The sequence below is a fragment of the Taudactylus pleione genome, unplaced genomic scaffold (genome assembly GCF_031769625.1).
Source record: "Taudactylus pleione unplaced genomic scaffold, aTauple2 ptg000584l, whole genome shotgun sequence".
NCBI lineage: Eukaryota > Metazoa > Chordata > Amphibia > Anura > Myobatrachidae > Taudactylus > Taudactylus pleione.
In genome coordinates this window covers 1,970,710-1,996,018 of record NW_028284986.1, presented here as the reverse complement: position 1 = coordinate 1,996,018, position 25,309 = coordinate 1,970,710, and the positions used below count along the sequence as shown (strand labels likewise).

General features: G+C 47.9%; 1 long non-coding RNA gene across 1 annotated transcript in view; it reads right to left on the bottom strand.

Annotated features, from left to right (window-relative positions):
* The window catches only part of LOC148481367 (uncharacterized), a 77,538-nt gene that overhangs the window by 17,108 nt on the left and 35,121 nt on the right, over window positions 1–25,309 (bottom strand). Inside the window, exon 2 of the long non-coding RNA XR_015871923.1 lies at window positions 8,343–8,422. This is a non-coding gene — a long non-coding RNA (uncharacterized LOC148481367). The remainder of the gene's footprint in view (window positions 1–8,342; window positions 8,423–25,309) is intronic.

Here is a 25,309-nt window from a genome sequence, read left to right as displayed (position 1 = left end):
CACCGTCGGATTATCGCGAAAGGATACAGCGCATACTCCATGTCTAAGTTACAGCGACGGCGTTCATTGTACTGCCAACCTCTTTGTTGCGATCCGAGCCTGGGTTTTTAGTTAAACCATCCTTTATCACCATGATATGCCGTGATAACCATTATACAGGGCCCCACTGCCACCAATGGTATATGGGCCTCTTAGTCTCCAATGTTTAAAAAGTATACCCACAAAATTAAAATTTATCACCAGGACCACGTTTCTGTACTGTGGTTGCCCCATATCAGAAACCCCGTCAGTCCTGCTGTACATAACATTCATGGCGCTACACAGGACGCCTCCCCTGTACTGATAACGCTGAAGACATCGCTGAGTAATTTTCCAGCCCTGTTGCTCAGTGGGCAGTGCCAGGGTCCTGCACAGTCCCAGCCTGTGTGCTGGACACCAACACCCACTCTTATAACTGCAATGTAGAGAAAGTTCGGATTAACACCGGCAGGGTGAGGGGGTTTCTGGCATCGCAGATGAGGGCAGGGGGGCTGATTAATACAATGAATGTGTGTGGGAGATATCTTCCAATAAACTGTAGTCATATAGGAAGAACCTTAAATAAGCTGCAGGTTATAACTGCTCCCCACTGCAGTTAATAAATGTAATAAAGAGTTTATTATTAGGCGTTAGACCCAATAACTATAATTTGTTATCATCACTTATCACAGCAATAAGTAAATATCCCCCAAATTTAACAATGTTCACATCCAGGAACAGGAGCTATGATAGGAGCTCGTCCTTGCAATCTGTAAAAGCAAAGTAATGGCTAATGCAATCAGCTTCCGGGGACGGCTGCAATTCCCCAGATCCCTCTCCCGGGAACATTAGCCATCCGTAGCCCATTCAGGAGACGGGTGTTTTGGGGGGATATATTGCAAATATTCTTTGATAAATGTGTCCCTTAGACAGTCATAAAAGATGGCTGCACACTCCCAATAAATTGACGCATTTCGGCTCTATAGGAGTGTGTAGCCATCTTTTATAACGGAATCAGTATGATTTCCCGCTGGCTGCATGGTTCAAATCCCGACAGCGGCAGCCCGGCAGGGGTGAAAATCTCGATCATCCAAAGGTAAGTATTTACTAACCCTATTCTACCCCCTAACCCTCCCTTAGGGGTGCCTAACCCTAACCTCCCCCCCAAGTGCCTAACCCTAATGCCCCTCTAAGTGCCTAAACCCAACCCCCCCTTCCCCGCCGCCTAAACCTAAGTCCCCTGGGGGGGGGGGAGCCTAACCCTAGCCTCCCCCCCAGGGGTGCCTAACCCTAACCGCCCCTTCCCCTAGTCTAAACCTAAACCTCCCAGGGGGTGCCTACCCCTAAGTCCCCCCCGGGAGCCCCTAACTTAACCCTCCCTTCCCCTCCGTGGCTGTCCGCGCACGGCTTAGCTTCGATCGGTAAGCCGAGCTTCGGGCTCCCGACGTAGGTAAAATGGCGGGCGTTGGGATCTCGACGCCTGTCGTTTAACCCTTGCCGGGATTAGACAGTCGGGAAGCCGGCGTTCGGGATTCCGTCCATTGGCTTCCCAACTGCTACCCTTTATAACTATTACACATCAGAGGTATGCTTTTTTTTTAGACCTATCTGATTTTTCGGGGTTCTTTAATTCTTGTTTTTTATGAAGATTTTATATTGATGTTTGTTATATATCCCAACTATGGGACTGTTGTATTAAATAAAACTTTTTACCGATCATCATTTGGAATATTTTCTCCATCTATACAATATCATGGTCATGGAGTGAAAATCTAAGGCAGGCATCCCTCCACTATAAGAGAAACCTGTACATGAGAGACTGCTGCTTGCTGGACGTGAGTCTGGTACGCCTATTATTCGTATATGCATAGATACCTTTATGTGTTCTTTGAAACTTTTGATCACAGTGAGTTTGGTACGCATGAGATACCTTCTAATTTGGGAAACACTAACGGTGTTAAGGTACATACACACTAGACGATATGCTCCCTGAGCGATATCGTCTAGTGTGTCCCCGGCAGGCTGTGCTCAATGTCGTTCATGACATTGAGCACAGCCGCTGAACAATATCATTAGCGATATCGTTCAGCGCCGGGCTCTCTCACCCATTCCCTGACATGCAGCAACCTGACGAGGTCGTCAGGTTGGCCTGCATGTCAGCCCGATGAACGAGGATGACGAACGACCCGCGGGAACGCGCGTCGTCGTCATCGTTCATCTTTTTTGTGTTAAAAATGGACGATAAAGTGGATGACTGAACGATAACGATATCGTTCAGTCGTCCACTTTAATCGCCCAGTGTGTACGCACCATTAGTGTTTCCCAAATGAGCACATAAGGAGGATTTTAAAGATATCTTTATAGGTATATCACAACTTTCTGGATTTGTGAGTGGGGTACGCTTTCTCATACCCTACCGGGGTGTTATATAAACTTTCCATCGGGAGGCTATTTTCTCTAGACCATCTATGATATTACACATTGTTTTCATTTTGTGTTGGGTGATATATTCCTATAGGGGCATTTGGCACTAAAAAGACTGCTTTGCGCAATTTAGTAGAGTCCATTTCGTCACCAATTCTGTCCGCGCAGAGTATACATTTATACGGTTTCTTTAGAATTCTGCCTTTAGGCGAGGAATATTCATAAAGGCTGGTAGTGAACACGGCACTGGCCAGCCAGACAGCCGGGGCGATTTTTCCGACCATGCCAGTTCTTACAGTGGCTCTGGGAATATATCCCAAAACGTTTTAGGACAGGACGGGTCCCATTAACTCTTTCACTGCATGCAGAAAAAAAGGTGTTCGATTTGGCTCGGACAGATTGTTCTCATTGCTTTTTTGGGATCTTTCCATTCTCTCAGTCACCGGCCTGTGGCTGCTGGATCCAGAAGTGATTTCAGTGGGAGAGGCAGCAGCGTGTTTAATAGGAATTGCACATTTTAAAGGTGCAGGAAACCATAAAAAAGTTCTTTCTCTTTGTCTTGTAGGGAGTTAACCGAGAATGCTCCTAATAGTCAGCCTAGAGTAGTCATGGGAAAAGATTGTACCCCCACTAGTTTTGATTCGTGTGAAGGCCCCCATACATCAGCAATCTGAAAACCACAATTGAACAATATGAGGATTTATTGCCCGATGTTAGGATTTCCCAATCTAGCAATCTGCGCCCATACACTACAGATCTTTTTCAGTGATTTGCAGATCGATTGCAGCAAGCACAGATCTGACAATATTCAAAGGCTCCATCATTTTACTAGTAACGGTCTGCAGATCTGTTGATCATGTCCATACACTAGTAATCTACAGCCCCAATCCATCTGTGACATCCAACATAATGGACAATCTGATTTAACAATGCCAATCACTTTTTGGTTGCAATCTGCGATCTGTGAAGCCCCATACATTGCAGATTTTTATACACAATCCATTGCAAATTGCAGATTTGCCACAATTGATTGCTGATGTATGGGGGCCTTAACGCTGTACACTATTTCTTTTTATTATAAAAATGGTTAAGAAAAAAAAAAGAAAAGAAAGTTACAAATTCACGCTCTGGGCAGCATACACAGTGGAATGGTTAGCATTACTGCCTCACAGCACTGAGGTTGTGGGTTCAATTCCCCTACGGCCCTGTGTGGAGTTATATTCTCCCTGTGCTTGTGTGGGTTTCCTCCGGGTACTCTGAGTTCCTCCCACACTAAAAAAGATTCCAGGAGGACAGTCCCGTTTTAGAGGCACTGTCCCACAGGCGGGGGTGTAGTTGAGCAACGGTGAATGGATGCACATATACACAGTGCCAGCTCTTGAAGAGGCTGGGAGCCTGTCCAGTAAGCCCCCAGCATGACGAAAACAGGGGTGTGACTCGCAGGTGCGGCATTTCCCGTGAGGCCACTCCCCTTGCCGATAGGCCACGGCCCCTGGCCGGACTTAACTGTTGGGAGGTATGATAATGTGTGTGTACCTGGGCTAGGAGGATATAGGGGTCTAGTTACTAAGCAGTGTTAGGAGACAGAGTGAAAAGTGATAAGAAAGTGATAAGGTGCCAGCCAATCAGCTCCCAACTGCCATCTCACAGGCTGTGTTTGAAAAATGACAGTTGGGAGCTGATTGGCTGGTACCTTATCACTTTCTTATCACTTTTCACTCTGTCTCCTAACACTGCTTAGTAACTAGACCCTTTAGAGTGTAAGCTCCACTGGGGCAGGGACTGATGTGAATGACTGAATATTCTGTAAAGTGCTGAGGAATATGCGTGCGCTATATAATTAGCTGGTAACAAATAAATAATATATATTTCTGGAGACTGATGCAACACTGCGTTGGACATAAGAACGGACTCTTTGGCAGAGAGTATCTTACTTGGCTGTATATATGGAACATTACAAATATCTTATACAATATATGGATTGTTTCTGCTGCCATCTTTCCATGTATTTATTATCTATGCTCTTCAAGGGGTTAATTTACTAATGTGCAGGTTTATACAAGTGGAGATGTTGCCCATAGCAACCAATCAGATTCTAGCTATTATCTTCTAGAAGGTGCTAGAGAAATGTGAAGTAGAATCTGATTGGTCGCTATGGGCAACATCTCCACTTCTAAAAACCAGCACTTTAGTAAATATATACCCCTGAGAGTGAGTTTGTGAACTCGTAGAGATGAGCAGCATAGCGTATTGTCACCAATTATAGATCTCACCCATAGGGGGCAGATGTACTAAGCTCTAGAAAGTGATAAATTGGAGAGTTATAAACTACCAACCACTCAGCTCCTAACTGTTCAAACACAGCCTGTAAAGTGACAGGAGCTGAGTGGCTGGCAGTTTATCACTTCCCAGAGCTTAGGGCCTGATTCAGACCCGCTCGCAAGCGGGTCGATGGCCGGGCAGTGTGTGCATGAGCCCCGCAGCGAGCGAGAAATCACTCACTCCGGGGCTCGCAACAAAACGGGGCGGCTCACCCCATTTTGTAGGCGGGGAGGGGGGGTGGCTGAACAAACGTTGACGACAGCTCACCACGTTTTGTAGGCGGGGAGGGGGGTGGCTGAACAAACGGAGGCTTTCCTGAAGGAACGCCTGCTGTTTGAGGACGGCCCTATTGACATCACTCGTGATGTCAGTAGTGAGCTTCCTGCTCTACTAGAGCAGGAAGCTCACTGGGGCTTGCGGGAACGAGACCCTACCACAAGGGTCTCGTAGCAAGCCCGATGGTCGCGACCATCACCTGGCCGCTTGCAAAAGCTGTGGGTGGTCACCGACAGCTTAGCAAGCGGCCTGGAGGCCGGCCGAAAAGAAAAAAACCAGGCCGCCTAGATTCAGAGCGAGCACTCACAAAGAGCGTCCGGGTCTGAATTAGGGCCTTAGTACATCTCTCCCTATATAGTCACATAAAACCCCATATACAGGGCAACTGTGTCCAGACACGAGCAGAAACACCAGAAAAGAATTGGCGAAAATCACTGTCAGAAAGTGTAAAGACGACAGGAAAACTGTACATCTCCATGTAAAAGGCATCACTCACGGGACTTTAACATATTGTGATTTTTAGTAAATGGATATTTTTTTTTCCCCAATTGTTTTATTATTAACCTTCCATGAACTGGGTAGAAAAAATCAACATGGCGAATCAGGTGGGGCATCTCACACCCCATGCTATCTATACTTCACCATAAGTATGTACTAATTTAGTACGACAGCGATTCTCACATTCTCATAACATCGATTGTTGTCCCTTATGGCATAAAAATAAAAGAAAATAATAAAAAAGGGAAATAAAAACTCTTTAATCTTTTAAAACAAGAAAACAAAAATAAAACAATTTTTTACAAACTGAACTTAGAATTCTTCTAGCAACAGCTTTTTCAGAAAAAGATCTTTGGAACACGTCTGAGTGACAATCGTTAGCGAAAATGAAATGTTTGAACAATTAGAAATAATTAAAACAAACGTAAGCTACAGTAGCTACACACTCATATTTTTTTTGATCGGGACGAGGAACGGGCCGATTTTTCGGACAATTGGAAGCCCGAATATCTGTGCTACACATTATACACTTTTTCCACAGAAGCTAGCGATTTTTTACTACACCACACTGATTTTGCATATGTCCACCCACGATGACCGGGGAACATAGGAAACAAGGGCAGATTATTGAAAATATCGGGAATTTGAGGCCGAGATTTTCGTTCTTGACCGACAGATCAGGAAGGAATGCGTTTGTGGATGTTTTCTAACCGTTTTATCTGTGAAACGCTGAAGCGATCGTTCATAAACACCATACAATAAATCAGGGCGATCACCCGATTATTGGCAAATCGGCCCAATAATTGTATAGTGTGTACGTAGCTTCAGTCAAGTCAGTCTCAATGAGATCACTCTAGGCTGGCATCAAGGCAGGTGCCAAACCAGGTGGGGTATGGGATTCCCACACACACGTGTACTTGCTGCGCTAACGCTCGCCGCACTAAATCGCAAATTGTCAAAGTCGCAAGTTCAGCTACACGAAACGGCAACTTGTGCGCAGTATTTTTTTAAAAAGTTATAGGAGTTTAAATCTTGCTGGGGTAGGTCACACCCCACCGACTTCACTGAAGGTTAAACAGTCAGGTTTTAAATGACCCAACATCCAACCTACCCCCAACACTCCCCCCCCCCGTTCTCCACTCATCCAGATACTTATTTTACAGTACATTACGTTGCTGCCGAAATTCAGCATACTCCAGTCCATAAGCGCACTCCCATACATGTGACCCTCTCTGCGGCTTCAGATACAAACCACCCACAAACCTGTCTTGACAAATCATACATTTATTTCTGAACCAATGTGGACGCCAGGTGCGGTAATGCCGCGGATCTGACGTGTTATTCTGCGCCTCCGGACAGCGCGTTCCACAAATCCTCATGTAAATATTTAAAACTGTCTCAGGCCTTAAATCTTGTGTTGGGAAACAGCATTTTGAGGCCGTGTAAATAAACGACCAGCTGTGATATCGGCCGGGAGGCGCTGAGGGGGCCTGTGTGGATAAGGCAGTCTCTGGGGTAGAGTGCCTCATGTCTCGGCTTAGACACTAGTTCCTTGAGGCTGTAATCTCAGGAATATTGGCTCAGCCAGCAAAACGTCTGCCATGTATATAGATGGGGCGAGCTCTACTCCGACGTCCCGCAGAAGATTTCCAATGTTTGCAGCTACTTGAAATATTTTGTCATGCATTTAAAATTCCCATTATTGGAGCAGATTCTGAGACGTATGGGAAGGGGTGTGATGCCGCGGACGACCGTTACGGTAATGCGAGTTTTCATAACGCTAATGTGCGGATCTGTCTGACTGCAAGCAGGAAGCCGCCCCCGCCCACTGGTTTTCCCTATACAGTTGTAACCATCAGCACTTACACCAGCCCCATGCGAGAGATCCATCTGACTCAGACTTCCCTCCTCTGTACACATGACCAGTGCCAGCCCCATCCCCTGAATACGTGACATCATGGCGTCACACTGAGGGGGCGGAGCCACCGGCACCATAAAGTAGAACACCGCCCAGAACGTCCTTAGGCGACTCTATGGTTGCAAGATGCATGTCCTGAGCTACTGGCTGCAGAGTTCCTCTCCAAGCCAAATGCAGGTGATATAGGGGAGCCACACTGCAGCCCCCCAGGGCCCGGGACGATGGCGCCACTGACGCATCCCTAGTTACGGCCACAAATCAGGCTACACGCCCACAACACTCCCACAAGACAGGAGAGTTTTGTCCAATCGCATTGTCACCGCCCAAGTGCCGCCCCCAGAAAAGCCCATTTTATGCAAACACAGATCTGTCTGACCCAGATCGGATGGAGATAACACAAAAATGCAAATATCCACTTCTGCGCACCCCCAGTACGCTAAATTCCGCTATTTTCATCCGCGAAAAGAGATGCATCAGCCCCATTGCATTCTGACAGAGCCAGAAGCTCTCCGGGGCTTACGACAAGTTAGACCCTACCCTAGGGTCTCGTCGTAAGCCCCGATGGTCGCGATGGTCTATGACCATTGCGACCATCACCCTAGCGGTCGTTAGAGCTGTGGGTGTAAACCCACAGCCTAACGACCGAAACAGAGGCGGGCGGTCAGGATGCAAGCGGCCGCCCAGTTTCTGAGCGACCGCTTGCATCCTCCGACCGCCTCTGAATGAGGGCCAGGGTTTCCCGTTTCCCTTGGAATAGCAATTTCCAGGCAGTCCCCAGCAGAGAGGTATCAGTTCTATGATGGGTGTTAGGTGAGGTTCATCTCCATCCCATGGGACAGGCAGCAGCTATAAGGACGCAAGCACAGGGGTATAGAAATAAACTCACCTTCCACCTTCTTCCTCCCACAATTCAGTGCAGACAGCGGCATTCCCAGATCTTATTCCGGCTACAATTCCATGGAAATCCTGCAGATAAACACAATGACTGAATGTTATTATAACAGCTACAGGACTATCATTATATTATAAGACAAGGCCAGCATGCTCAGCAGTGCCTTACAGTCAGGGGAAAGCACAGTAAGAACACGAGACTGGGCACTAACAGACATAGATGTAAGAGGGCGCTGCCTGGAGGCTCACGCTCTATAGGAAACGTGCGCTCTGCATTGCCGCCAGTGTCAGTGGAAAAACAGAAGTGAAATTCTGTGCAGGACAGGAGGAAATAAAGCGGAGGATGGGATCACGTCTAGCCATCTGTTTTACACACATTAACTCCTTCCCTGACTGAAATTATTTGATGGGGAAATGAATACATGATAAGTGACCATTAGCATTTATTTATGTACTTTGTGTCTGACGAATTAACTGCCTTAGTGGTCTATTTATTAAGCAGTGTTAGGAAAAGTGATAAGAGTGATAAGTGATAAGGTACCAGCCAATCAGCTCCCAACTGTCATTTTTCAAACACAGCCTGTGAGATGACAGTTGGGAGCTGATTGGCTGGCACCTTATCACTATTCACTCTGACTCCTAACACTGCTTAGTAAATAGACCCCTTAAACACCAACAGTGCGTAATGCCCGGTATGCTGTCTGCAGGACGCTGCGCCGATGACGGCTCTGACCTCACTGTATCTGAGAGCAAAGAGTCTGCTTTATTCATAGACTTCGGTTCCAGCATCAATCCACACAAACGGCAATCAACAAAACTGAAATGGTGATCCCTACTGCTAGCTAGAGACAATCATTTTCTCTCTATGGGGCATGGTGATCCCTACTGCTAGCTAGAGACAATCATTTACTCTCTGTGGGGCATGGTGATCCCTACTGCTAGCTAGAGACAATCATTTACTCTCTATGGGGCATGGTGATCCCTACCTACTGCTAGCTAGAGACAATCTTACTCTCTATGGGGCATAGCGATCCCTATTGCTAGCTAGAGATAATCATTTACTCTCCATGGGGCATGGTGATCCCTACTGCTAGCTAGAGACAATCATTTACTCTCTATGGGGCATGGTGGTTCCTACTGCTAGCTAGAGACAATCATTTACTCTCTATGGGGCATGGTGATCCCTACTGCTAGCTAGAGACAATCATTTACTCTCTATGGGGCATGGTGGTTCCTACTGCTAGCTAGAGACAATCATTTACTCTCTATGGGGCATGGTGATCTCTACTGCTAGCTAGAGACAATCATTTACTCTCTATGGGGCATGGTGATCCCTAATGCTAGCTAGAGACAATCATTTACTCTCTATGGGGCATGGTGATCCATACCTACTGCTAGCTAGAGACAATCTTTTACTCTCTATGAGGCATGGCGATCCCTAATGCTAGCTAGAGAATCTTTTACTCTCTATGGGGCAATCCCTACTGCTAGCAAAACACAATGGTTTACTCTTTATGGGGCATGGCGATCCCTACTGCTAGCTAGAGATAATCATTTACTCTCCATGGGGCATGGTGATCCCTACTGCTAGCTAGAGACAATCATTTACTCTCTATGGGGCATGGTGGTTCCTACTGCTAGCTAGAGACAATCATTTACTCTCTATGGGGCATGGTGATCCCTACTGCTAGCTAGAGACAATAATTTACTCTCTATGGGGCATGGTGATTCCTAATGCTAGCTAGAGACAATCCTTTACCATCTAAAAGGAATGGCGATCCCTACTGCAAGAGACTAGCTGCATTTTTATGTCAGCCGCGGAAGTCTGATTTACCTATACCTTATTTATACTAAAACACCCAATTTCGCAGAAAGACAGATCTGTCCGACTTCCATATGAGGAAAGGAGGGAGGCCCTGAATCAGGGCCATCCTATTTAAATTTGGAGCGGCCTTTTGGACGCTCGCATAGCTGTGGGTTACCACTCACAACTTATGCGAGCGTCCATGATGATGGTCGCAATGGTCAAGACCATCGCGACCATCGGGCTTGCGACGAGACCCTGCGGTAGGGTCTCGTGGCCGCAAGCCCTGGAGTGATTTTGGCTCTATCAGAGCCAAAATCACTCCCACTGACATCACTAGTGATGTCAGTGGGGCCGGACCCAGACGGTAGGCGTTCCCATGGGAACGCCTCCGTCTGGCAGCCACGCCCCCGGCACGCCCACCAAAGGGGGCGTGCTGTCAGTCACCATCGACAGCACGCCCCCTTTGGTGCGAGACCCGTAGCAACAGCTTGGCTGTCGCTGTCCGGGTATCGCGCATGCGCACGATGGAGCTCCCTCCGTCGTACGCATGCGCATTGGGGTAACATCGACCCGCTTGCGAGCGTCCTGCGCTCGTGAGCGGGTCTGAATGAGACCCGGAGTTCCTTAGTTTTGAATCTGCGCATGTGCTGTATGCAAACACTCGTCATTTGTGTCCGTGCACAGACCAATGTCCAACTCAGAATTTAATATCTCCCACATAATCCTCAGTTAGTCAGGCAGCTATCCCAGCCTTGCATCCAAACACCTAGAACAAGCATTATATATCTCAATCCGCATCCCTAACAAGACCTTCAGCTATCCCAACCTCACATACAAACATCCAGAGCTAGTACTCCATACCTCCACCCTCATCTATAACTAATCAGACAGCTATCCCAACTTCACAACCAAATACCCAGAGCTGGTATTCCATACCTCCACCCTCATCCATAACTAATAAGAAAGCTATCCCAACCTCACATCCAAACACCCAGAGCTGGTATTCCATACCCCCACCCTTATCCCATAACTAATCAGACAGCTATCCCAACCTCACATCCAAACATCCAGAGCTGGTATTCCATACCTCCAACCCTCATCCATAACTAATCAGACAGCTATCCCAACCTCACAACCAAACATCCAGAGCTTGTATTCCATACACCCACCCTCATCCATAACTAATCAGACAGCTATCCCAACCTCACATCCAGAGCTTGTATTCCATACACCCACCCTCATCCATAACTAATCTGACAGCTATCCCAACCTCACATCCAAACATGCAGAGCTGGTATTCTATACCTCCACCCTCATCCATAACTAATCAAACCTCACATCCAAACATGCAGAGCTGGTATTCCATACCTCCACCCTCATCCATAACTAATCAGTCAGCTATTCCAACCTCACATCCAAACATCCAGAGCTAGTACTCCATACCTCCACCCTCATCCATAACGAATCAGACAGCTATCCCAACCTCACATCCAAACATCCAGAGCTGGTCTTCCATACCTCCACCCTCATCCATAACTAATCCAACCTCACATCCAAACATGCAGAGCTGGGAATCCATACCTCCACCCTCATCCATAACTAATCAGACCGCTATCCCAACCTCACATCCAGAGCTAGTACTCTATACCTCCAACTTCATCCCTAACTAATCAGACAGCTATCCCAACCTCATATTCAAACATCCAGAGCTGGGAATCCATACCTCCACCCTCATCCATAACTAATCAGACAGCTATCCTAACCTCACATCCAAAGCTAGTACTCCATACCCCCACCCTCATCCATAACTAATCAGACAGATATCCCAACCTCACATCCAGAGTTGGTATTCCATACCCCCACCCTCATCCATAACTAATCAGACAGCTATCCTAACCTCACATACAAACATCCAGAGCTGGTACTCCATACCTCCACCCTCATCCATAACTAATCAGACAGCTATCCCAACCTCACATCCAAACACCCAGAGCCGGTATTCCATACCTCCACCCTCATCCATAACTAATCAGACAGCTATCCCAAACTCACATCCAAACATCCAGAGCTAGTACTCCATACCTCCACCCTCATCCATAACTAATAAGACAGCTATCCCAACCTCACATCCAGAGCTGGTATTCCATACCTCCACCCTCATCCATAACTAATCAGACAGCTATCCCAACCTCACATCCAGAGCTGGTATTCCATACCTCCACCCTCATCCATAACTAATAAGACAGCTATCCCAACCTCACATCCAAACATCCAGAGCTTGTATTCCATACCTCCACCCTCATCTATAACTAATCAGACAGCTATCCCAACCTCACATCCAAACATCCAGAGCTAGTACTCCATACCCCCACCTTCATCCATAACTAATCAGACAGCTATCCCAACCTCACATCCAGAGCTAGTACTCCATACCCCCACCCTCATCCATAACTACGGTAATCAGACAGCTATCCCAACCTCACATCCAAACACCCAGAGCTAGTACTCCATACCTCCACCCTCATCCATAACTAATCAGACAGCTATCCCAACCTCACATCCAAACACCCAGAGCTTGTATTCCATACCTCCACCCTCATCCATAACTAATCAGACAGCTATCCCAACCTAACATCCAAACATGCAGAGCTGGAATTCTATACCTCCACCCTCATCCATAACTAATCCAACCTCACATCCAAACATGCAGAGCTGGTATTCCATACCTCCACCCTCATCCATAACTAATCAGTCAGCTATTCCAACCTCACATCCAAACATCCAGAGCTAGTACTCCATACCTCCACCCTCATCCATAACTAATCAGACAGCTATCCCAACCTCACATCCAAACACCCAGAGCTTGTATTCCATACCTCCACCCTCATCTATAACTAATCAGACAGCTATCCAAACCTCACATCCAAACATCCAGAGCTAGTACTCCATACCCCCACCTTCATCCATAACTAATCAGACAGCTATCCCAACCTCACATCCAGAGCTAGTACTCCATACCCTCACCCTCATCTATAACTACGGTAATCAGACAGCTATCCCAACCTCACATCCAAACACCCAGAGCTAGTACTCCATACCTCCACCCTCATCCATAACTAATCAGACAGCTATCCCAACCTCACATCCAGAGCTGGTATTCCATACCTCCACCCTCATCTATAACTAATCAGACAGCTATCCCAACCTCACATCCAGAGCTGGTATTCCATACCTCCACCCTCATCCATAACTAATCAGACCGCTATCCCAACCTCACATCCAGAGCTAGTACTCCATACCTCCACCCTCATCCACAACTAATCAGACCGCTATCCCAACCTCACATCCAGAGCTAGTACTCTATACCTCCAACTTCATCCCTAACTAATCAGACAGCTATCCCAACCTCATATTCAAACATCCAGAGCTGGGAATCCATACCTCCACCCTCATCCATAACTAATCAGACAGCTATCCTAACCTCACATCCAAAGCTAGTACTCCATACCCCCACCCTCATCCATAACTAATCAGACAGATATCCCAACCTCACATCCAGAGCTGGTATTCCATACCCCCACCCTCATCCATAACTAATCAGACAGCTATCCTAACCTCACATACAAACATCCAGAGCTGGTACTCCATACCTCCACCCTCATCCATAACTAATCAGACAGCTATCCCAACCTCACATCCAAACACCCAGAGCCGGTATTCCATACCTCCACCCTCATCCATAACTAATCAGACAGCTATCCCAAACTCACATCCAAACATCCAGAGCTAGTACTCCATACCTCCACCCTCATCCATAACTAATCAGACAGCTATCCCAACCTCACATCCAGAGCTGGTATTCCATACCTCCACCCTCATCCATAACTAATCAGACAGCTATCCCAACCTCACATCCAGAGCTGGTATTCCATACCTCCACCCTCATCCATAACTAATAAGACAGCTATCCCAACCTCACATCCAAACATCCAGAGCTTGTATTCCATACCTCCACCCTCATCTATAACTAATCAGACAGCTATCCCAACCTCACATCCAAACATCCAGAGCTAGTACTCCATACCCCCACCTTCATCCATAACTAATCAGACAGCTATCCCAACCTCACATCCAGAGCTAGTACTCCATACCCCCACCCTCATCCATAACTACGGTAATCAGACAGCTATCCCAACCTCACACCCAAACACCCAGAGCTAGTACTCCATACCTCTACCCTCATCCATAACTAATCAGACAGCTATCCCAACCTCACATCCAAACACCCAGAGCTTGTATTCTATACCTCCACCCTCATCCATAACTAATCCAACCTCACATCCAAACATGCAGAGCTGGTATTCCATACCTCCACCCTCATCCATAACTAATCAGTCAGCTATTCCAACCTCACATCCAAACATCCAGAGCTAGTACTCCATACCTCCACCCTCATCCATAACTAATCAGACAGCTATCCCAACCTCACATCCAAGCACCCAGAGCTTGTATTCCATACCTCCACCCTCATCTATAACTAATCAGACAGCTATCCAAACCTCACATCCAAACATCCAGAGCTAGTACTCCATACCCCCACCTTCATCCATAACTAATCAGACAGCTATCCCAACCTCACATCCAGAGCTAGTACTCCATACCCTCACCCTCATCTATAACTACGGTAATCAGACAGCTATCCCAACCTCACATCCAAACACCCAGAGCTAGTACTCCATACCTCCACCCTCATCCATAACTAATCAGACAGCTATCCCAACCTCACATCCAGAGCTGGTATTCCATACCTCCACCCTCATCCATAACTAATCAGACAGCTATCCCAACCTCACATCCAAAGCTGGTATTCCATACCTCCACCCTCATCCATAACTAATCAGACAGCTATCCCAACCTCACATCCAGAGCTAGTACTCCATACACCCACCCTCATTCATAACTAATCAGACAGCTATCCCAACCTCACATCCAAACACCCAGAGCTAGTACTCCATACCTCCACCCTCATCCATAACTAATCAGACAGCTATCCCAACCTCACATCCAGAGCTAGTACTCCATACCTCTACCTTCATCCATAACTAATCAGACAGCTATCCCAACCTCACATCCAAACATCAAGAGCTAGTACTCCATACCCCCACCTTCATCCATAGCTACGGTAATCAGACAGCTATCCCAACCTCACATCCAAACATCCAGAGCTAGTACTCCATACCTCCACCCTCATCCATAACTAATCAGACAGCTATCCCAACCTCACATCCAAACATCCAGAGCTGGTCTTCCATACCTCCACCTTCATCCATAACTAATCAGACAGCTATCCCAACCTCACATCCAGAGATGGTATTCCATACCTCCACCCTCATCCATAACTAATCAGACAGCTATCCCAACCTCACATCCAAACACCCAGAGCCGGTATTCCTTAGCTGGTATCCTACATACTGGGATCAGCAAGTGTCACATAAGCCGTCAGTTGTTCATCTGTCACTACTGTATCAGTCTGTAACTGTATGAGACTATTTTACATTTACTCCCCACCACCCAATCATACAGCACAGTAACACTAATAATAAAGGTGCTTGTTACACTGTATGTATAGAGACAGGTGGACGCATATGGCTCCCCTCCCCGCTGGCTGGTCTGTCACCTCAGTGTGATAGTATTATTGGCCTGTACTTAGGGTAAAACCTCACACATGACAACTCTAGGTAAATACAAAGTAGCTGCCAAGAACCTTTCATGTGTTTCAAGGCAATTTCTCTGTTTACTTTGTAGATTAAACATTGTCACAGACTCTGGCGTTAACCCATTAGCACCCAATATTCCCTGTACGAGTGCCATAAGGTCACAGACTCTGGCGTTAACCCATTAGCACCCAATATTCCCTGCATGAGTGCCATAAGGTCACAGACTCTGGCGTTAACCCATTAGAGCCCAATATTCCCTGTACGAGTGCCGTAATGTCACAGACTCTGGCGTTAACCCATTAGCACCCAATATTCCCTGTACGAGTGCCATAAGGTCACAGACTCTGGCGTTAACCCATTAGCACCCAATATTCCCTGCGTGAGTGCCATAAGGTCACAGACTCTGGCGTTAACCCATTAGCGCCCAATATTCCCTGTACGAGTGCCGTAATGTCACAGACTCTGGCGTTAACCCATTAGAGCCCAATATTCCCTGTACGAGTACCGTAATGTCACAGACTCCGGCGTTAACCCATTAGCGCCCAATATTCCCTGTACGAGTGCCGTAATGTCACAGACTCCGGCGTTAACCCATTAGCGCCCAATATTCCCAGTACGAGTGCCGTAATGTCACAGACTCCAGCGTTAACCCATTAGCGCCCAATATTCCCTGTACGAGTGCCGTAATGTCACAGACTCCGGCGTTAACCCATTAGCGCCCAATATTCCCTGTACGAGTGCCGTAATGTCACAGACTCCGGCGTTAACCCATTAGCGCCCAATATTCCCTGTACGAGTGCCGTAATGTCACAGACTCCGGCGTTAACCCATTAGAGCCCAATATTCCCTGTACGAGTGCCGTAATGTCACAGACTCCGGCGTTAACCCATTAGAGCCCAATATTCCCTGTACGAGTACCGTAATGTCACAGACTCCGGCGTTAACCCATTAGCGCCCAATATTCCCTGTACGAGTGCCGTAATGTCACAGACTCCGGCGTTAACCCATTAGCGCCCAATATTCCCAGTACGAGTGCCGTAATGTCACAGACTCCGGCGTTAACCCATTAGCGCCCAATATTCCCTGTACGAGTGCCGTAATGTCACAGACTCCGGCGTTAACCCATTAGCGCCCAATATTGCCTGTACGAGTGCCGTAATGTCACAGACTCTGGCGTTAACCCATTAGCGCCCAATATTCCCTGTACGAGTGCCGTAATGTCACAGACTCCGGCGTTAACCCATTAGCGCCCAATATTCCCTGTACGAGTGCCGTAATGTCACAGACTCCAGCTTTAACCCATTAGCGCCCAATATTCCCTGTACGAATTAAGCCTTACATACAATAAACAGTAATAAGAGATGAGAAGCTCGCTAGCGCTAGTTACATCATGCTCACGTGTCATATAGAAATTACTATCCACCAAAACTGCCGACCTTGGGCCTATTTTAGATAGGCACGCGAAAGCCACCGCAGGTACGATCCCGAACGCAGATGCTGTGCGAAGATATGCAAAAGTCGCAGCTGGTGGGCTATGTGTTGAGACGCCCACCGGCATCTTCAGAATGGTCGCGGGAAGCCGGAGCCATGTTTACGGTTTATGGGATCGCAGATGCAGGATGAGACACGACCCCAAAACGGTTGTGAATCCCCTGCGTTTTTTTTAGCCGACAGTCCCCGTTATCCCCCCCCAAATGCTCCCTGTCAATCACTCTGCAAGTAAATACTTGCTGCGAGCGACTGCGGTAATGTACCGTGACGCATGCGCCTCCCCCCGATAATCGTCTGCGGAAACATCGGCACAGCGTACAACTCTGAGTAAGGCCCCTCATGTCACATGTTCATACATCCAATGGCGTAGCTATAATAGGAGAAGGGTGTGCGGTCTAAGGGGCCCCAGCATACACCCCTATATAGTTATACTTACCTCTCCGCAGTCCCCAGAATGCTGCTCTGCAGAGTCCCGCGCACCAAGCCATAATCTACTGCGCTGCCAGAGAGGAGGGGGCCAGCACAGAGGGCCTGATTGAGAGATAAACGCAATGGCGATTACATACGCAGAATGAGCGATTGTCTGCCATTGCGCATTCTTATAAGCCGTACTACTGATTCGCAGCAATTGCATACACACAGAGGAATCCATCACACAGTGAGTGACAGGCTGCCAGCGTATGGGGGTGGTGACGGGGGGGGGGTGCTGAAAAACGCTGCCGCGTCTGACCACCATTTTGTGTGCGTGCATTAGCCCATGCAATCTCCTACGCGGCCCTGCGTGTCAGGAGAGCTGCCGAGTCTGCCGCCGGTCAGATCTACCTCAAGGGCAAGATGGGCGCCGATGGTACCGATATTTACTCAGGTATGCGTTGTCGCATGCAAGTAAGGCAGCAACAGGCGTCTTTATGCTCAGGTGATCTTTGCAGAGATTAGCATATTTTCGCAGCTGCGTTGCATACAAAATTGCAGCTGCGATCGCATTAACGTCTGTCTCTGAATCAGGCCCTTATAATAATAAGAAGAAGTTTATTTGGTGCTGGACCACCAACCTGAGGCGCCCCTGCAAGTGTCCTGAGGCGCCCCAGGGTGCCATGGCGCACAGTTTGCGAAGTTCTGCGCTAAGACGATATGCATCCCTTCTCCAGGGCTTCAATGGTGATCAATGTCGATAAGTATGGATTAAATATCGCTACAATATTTTGCAAAAAATATGGACCTATTTGATAAATATCACTCTTCTAAGTCCATTCCTATTTTGCAATGGACATTGGGCCTGATTCAGAGATGAGAGACCTGGACGTGGGAGAAAGAGAAACCTGGAGGTGGGAGAGAGACCTGGAGGTGGGAGAGAGAGAGACCTGGAGGTGGGAGAGAGACCTGGAGGTGGGAGAGAGACCTGGAGGTGGGAGAGAGAGAGACCTGGAGGTGGGAGAGAGAGACCTGGAGGTGAGAGAGAGACCTGAAGGTGGGAGAGAGAGAGACCTGAAGGTGGGATAGAGAGAGACCTGAAGGTGGGAGAGAGAGAGACCTGGAGGTGGGAGAGTGAGAGACCTGAAGGTGGGAGAGAGAGAGACCTGAAGGTGGGAGAAAGAGAGACCTGGAGGTGAGAGAGAGAGAGAGAGAGAGAGAGAGAGAGAGACGTGGAGGTGGGAGAGAGAGAGACCTGGAGGTGGGAGAGAGAGAGACCTGAAGGTGGGAGAGAGAGAGACCTGGAGGTGGGAGAAAGAGAGACCTGAAGGTGGGAGAGAGAGACCTGGAGATGGGAGAGAGACCTGGAGGTGGGAGAGAGAGAGAGAGAGAGAGAGAGAGACCTGAAGGTGGGAGAGAGAGAGACCTGGAGGTGGGAGAGAGAGAGAGAGAGACCAGAAGGTGGGAGAGAGAGAGACCTGAAGGTAGGAGAGAGACCTGGAGGTGGGAGAGAAAGACCTGGAGGTGGGAGAGAGAGACCTGGAGGTGGGAGAGAGAGAAACCTGGAGGTGAGAGAGAGACCTGAAGGTGGGAGAGAGAGAGACCTGAAGGTGGGAGAGAGAGAGACCTGAAGGTGGGAGAGAGAGAGACCTGAAGGTGGGAGAGTGAGAGACCTGAAGGTGGGAGAGAGAGAGACCTGAAGGTGGGAGAGAGAGAGACCTGGAGGTGGGAGAAAGAGAGACCTGGAGGTGAGAGAGAGAGAGAGAGAGAGAGAGACCTGGAGGTGAGAGAGAGAGACCTGGAGGTGGGAGAGAGAGAGACCTGAAGGTGGGAGAGAGAGAGACCTGGAGGTGGGAGAAAGAGAGACCTGGAGGTGAGAGAGAGAGAGAGAGAGAGAGAGAGAGAGAGAGACCTGAAGGTGGGAGAGAGAGAGACCTGAAGGTGGGAGAGAGAGAGACCTGGAGGTGGGAGAGAGAGAGAGAGAGACCTGAAGGTGGGAGAGAGAGAGACCTGGAGGTGGGAGAGAGAGAGAGACCTGAAGGTGGGAGAGAGAGAGACCTGAAGGTAGGAGAGAGACCTGGAGGTGGGAGAGAGAGAGACCTGGAGGTGGGAGAGAGAGACCTGGAGGTGGGAGAGAGACCTGAAGGTGGGAGAGAGAGAGACCTGAAGGTGGGAAAGAGAGACCTGGAGATGGGAGAGAGACCTGAAGGTGGGAGAGAGAGACCTGGAGATGGGAGAGAGAGACCTGGAGGTGGGAGAGAGAGAGACCTGGAGGTGGGAGAGAGAGAGAGAGAGAGAGACCTGAAGGTGGGAGAGAGAGAGACCTGGAGGTGAGAGAGAGAGAGACCTGAAGGTGGGAGAGAGAGAGACCTGAAGGTGGGAGAGAGAGAGACCTGAAGGTAGGAGAGAGACCTGGAGGTGGGAGAGAGAGACCTGGAGGTGGGAGAGAGAGACCTGGAGGTGGGAGAGAGAGACCTGGGGGTGGGAGACCTGAAGGTGGGAGAGAGAGACCTGAAGGTGGGAGAGAGAGACCTGAAGGTGGGAGAGAAACCTGGAGGTGGGAGAGAGACCTGGAGGTGGGAGAGAGAGACCTGGGGGTGGGGGAGAGAGACCTGAAGGTGGGAGAGAGACCTGGAGGTGGGAGAGAGAGACCTGGGGGTGGGAGAGAGAGACCTGGGGGTGAGAGACCTGAAGGTGGGAGAGAGAGACCTGAAGGTGGGAGAGAGACCTGAAGGTGGGAGAGAGAGACCTGGGGGTGGGAGAGAGAGACCTGAAGGTGGGAGAGAGACCTGGAGGTGGGAGAGAGAGACCTGGAGGTGGGAGAGAGAGACCTGGAGGTGGGAGAGAGAGACCTGGGGGTGGGAGAGAGAGAGCCGCATGCGCAGTCTGCTGATAATCCGGAGAGGCGCCCGCAGCCGGAGCTGTATCCGGTCCATCATGTCATTGCCCCGATCACATGCAGCCATATCCTCAGTGACACACTCTCATAAGTGGATAGCTTGCCACATACACAGATCTGACTAAATAAATATTCTGCACTGCTATGTGGTGTTATATATGACAGCCTGGAGGTTAGGGTGTTCCTGGGCCTTGTAGTGCGGGTGTTGTAGTGACTAATACACTAGCGGATAGTAGTGGTGATGCCCTGCACTATAGTAGTGGTGGTATAGTATACTTGCAGCCCAGTTATGTGGCTCTGTACTGTGAGAGTCTCCTGGGTCGGAGTAGAGCAGGGACCCATGTCAGTGGTCGGGTCTGTGTGACTGAGCTCCGGCAGGTCCTAGTAGCTCAGTCCTACCTGGAGGGAGGCAGTACAGGGCTACACACCTTCCAATAGAATAATATAATATAGTGGTTGCTCAGATCAATTTAATGGTCTTTCACAGAATTAACACGGGCAGCTCTGTGCAATTAGCCTTCAGCCCCCACTGCTGCACCTACTGCATACTTACCAACCCTCCCTCATTGTCAGGGAGACTCCCTGATATAGCAGCAATCTCCCTGTCTCCGTGATATAGCAGCAATCTCCCTGTCTCCCTGATATAGCAGCAATCTCCCTGTCTCCCTGATATAGCAGCAATCTCCCTGTCTCCCTGATATAGCAGCAATCTCCCTGTCTCCCTGATATAGCAGCAATCTCCCTGTCTCCCTGATATAGCAGCAATCTCCCTGTCTCCCTGATATAGCAGCAATCTCCCTGTCTCCCTGAAGAGCCTAATAATCTCCCTGATTGCACCTTACCCCCATTATGAAGCGGTTATATTAAAAAAACAGAGATATATTCATTCAAATGGGATCATTAGTATCATTTCCTTGTATTGGGTATAAGGCACAATGATCCCTATGGCTACATGTATTTTCTGAGAAGTATCAGTGTGTTTTCATCAACAAACAGATCTTACTAACTGCTTTGGGGCTCATTTACATTTGTATGTAAGTCAGGTTTATGACACCCCTATCACATGTATGACACACCCCTCAGATGTAGCAGTACACGCCCACTTTAGCGCCGCGCTCATTAGGTGCTGCTTTCACAATCTCCCTGAAATGTTTTATTAAAATATGGCAAGTATGCCCTACTATAATGCGCACCTTTACTATAATGCACACCGTTACTATACTGCGCACCTCTACTGTAATGCGCACCGTTACTATAATGCACCCCTCTACTATAATGCGCACCGTAACTATAATGCGCACCGTTACTATAATGCGCACCATTACTATAATGCACCCCTCTACTATAATGCACACCTCTACTATAATGCGCACCTTTACTATAATGCGCACCGTTACTATAATGCGCACCTCTACTATAATGCGCACCATTACTATAATGCGCACCTCTACTATAATGCGCACCTCTACTATAATGCGCACCTCTACTATAATGCGCCCCTCTACTATAATGCGCACCATTACTATAATGCGCACCTCTACTATAATGCGCACCGTTACTATACTGCGCACCTCTACTATACTGCGCACCTCTACTATACTGCGCACCTCTACTATACTACGCACCATTACAATAATGCACCCCTCTACTATAATGCGCACCTCTACTATAATGCGCACCTCTACTATAATGCGCACCGTTACTATAATGCGCACCGTTACTATAATGCACCCCTCTACTATAATGCACCCCTCTACTATAATGCGCACGTTTACTATAATGCGCACCTCTACTATAATGCGCACCTCTACTATAATGCGCACCTCTACTATAATGCGCACCTCTACTATAATGCGCACCTTTACTATAATGCGCACCATTACTATAATGCGCACCATTACTATAATGCGCACCTCTACTATAATGCGCACCTCTACTATAATGCGCACCTCTACTATAATGCGCACCTCTACTATACTGCGCACCTCTACTATACTGCGCACCTCTACTATAATGCACACCTCTACTATAATGCACCCCGTTACTATAATGCGCACCTCTACTAAAATGCGCACCTCTACTAAAATGCGCACCTCTACTATAATGCGCACCTCTACTATAATGCACACCGTTACTATAATGCACCCCTCTACAATAATGCGCACCTCTACTATAATGCGCACCTCTACTATAATGCACACCTCTACTATAATGCACACATTTACTATAATGCACTCCTTTAGATGATAGAAGGCTGGCAGAGTGACCACCCTGTAGGGACTACAATCCCTTACACACCCTGCCAGCCATCTGCAGCTTTATACCCCTATATACTGTATGTGGGTTGGGCAGCAGCATGAGGGGAAATGAGGGAATGAGAATTCCAGGTCTCATTAAAAAACCTCATTAAACTTCTCTCTCAGTGTAAATCACCACAAGTCTGGGCTGCTGTGCGATGCCAGACACCTACTACACAATTGTCCTAGGTGGCACTCCCGCCTCTATTTCCTCCACACAACCTGGCACCGCGGCCGAATTCACTCACACTGAGCGACTCCACCCAATTAAAAATACCCCATTATAACAAAGGCGTATATACAAGTCCCCGATGCATTCACATCACATGTCCTTCCCTTCCTCCAGAAAACGGCATCATTCAGAGCTATTTGTGGGGGAAACCAAATAATATCCTCATCCTAGGTTCTGTACATGGAGCACATTAGTGGCACAGTAATAGCAGCTGGTACATTCTGTACATGGAGTACATTAGTGGCACAGTAATAGCAGCTGGTACGTTCTGTACATGGAGCACATTAGTGGCACAGTAATAGCAGCTGGTACATTCTGCACATGGAGCACATTAGTGGCACAGTAATAGCAGCTGGTACATTCTGTACATGGAGCACATTAGTGGCACAGTAACAGCAGCTGTTAAATTCTGTACATGGAGCACATTAGTGGCACAGTAATAGCAGCTGGTACATTCTGCACATGGAGCACATTAGTGGCACAGTAATAGCAGCTGGTACATTCTGCACATGGAGCACATTAGTGGCACAGTAATAGCAGCTGGTACATTCTGCACATGGAGCACATTAGTGGCACAGTAATAGCAGCTGGTACATTCTATACATGGAGCACATTAGTGGCACAGTAATAGCAGCTGGTACATTCTGCACATGGAGCACATTAGTGGCACAGTAACAGCAGCTGGTACATTCTGCACATGGAGCACATTAGTGGCACAGTAACAGCAGCTGCTACATTCTGCATATGGAGCACGTTAAAGGCACAGTAATAGCAGCTGGTACATTCTGCAAATGGAGCACATTAGTGGCACAGTAACAGCAGCTGGAACATTCTGTACATGGAGCACATTAGTGGCACAGTAATAGCAGCTGGTACATTCTGTACATGGAACACATTAGTGGCACAGTAATAGCAGCTGGTACATTCTGCACATGGAGCACATTAGTGGCACAGTAATAGCAGCTTGTACATTCTGCACATGGAGCACATTAGTGGCACAGTAATAGCAGCTGGTACATTCTGTACATGGAGCACATTAGTGGCACAGTAATAGCAGGTGGTACATTCTGTACATGGAGCACATTAGTGGCACAGTAATAGCAGGTGGTACATTCTGCACATGGAGCACATTAGTGGCACAGTAACAGCAGGTGGTACATTCTGTACATGGAGCACATTAGTGGCACAGTAATAGCAGCTGGTACATTCTGCACATGGAGCACATTAGTGGCACAGTAACAGCAGCTGGAACATTCTGTACATGGAGCACATTAGTGGCACAGTAATAGCAGCTGGTACATTCTGTACATGGAGCACATTAGTGGCACAGTAATAGCAGCTGGTACATTCTGTACATGGAGCACATTAGTGGCACAGTAACAGCAGCTGGAACATTCTGTACATGGAGCACATTAGTGGCACAGTAATAGCAGCTGGTACATTCTGTACATGGAGCACATTAGTGGCACAGTAATAGCAGCTGGTACATTCTGTACATGGAGCACATTAGTGGCACAGTAACAGCAGCTGGAACATTCTGTACATGGAGCACATTAGTGGCACAGTAATAGCAGCTGGTACATTCTGTACATGGAGCACATTAGTGGCACAGTAATAGCAGCTGGTACATTCTGCACATGGAGCACATTAGTGGCACAGTAATAGCAGCTGGTACATTCTATACATGGAGCACATTAGTGGCACAGTAATAGCAGCTGGTACATTCTATACATGGAGCACATTAGTGGCACAGTAATAGCAGCTGGTACGTTCTGTACATGGAGCACATTAGTGGCACAGTAATAGCAGCTGGTATGTTCTGCGCATGGAGCACATTAGTGGCACAGTAATAGCAGCTGGTACATTCTGCGCATGGAGCACATTAGTGGCACAGTAATAGCAGCTGGTACATTCTGTACATGGAGCACATTAGTGGCACAGTAATAGCAGCTGGTACATTCTGTACATGGAGCACATTAGTGGCACAGTAACAGCAGCTGGAACATTCTGTACATGGAGCACATTAGTGGCACAGTAATAGCGGCTGGTACATTCTGTACATGGAGCACATTAGTGGCACAGTAACAGCAGCTGGAACATTCTATACA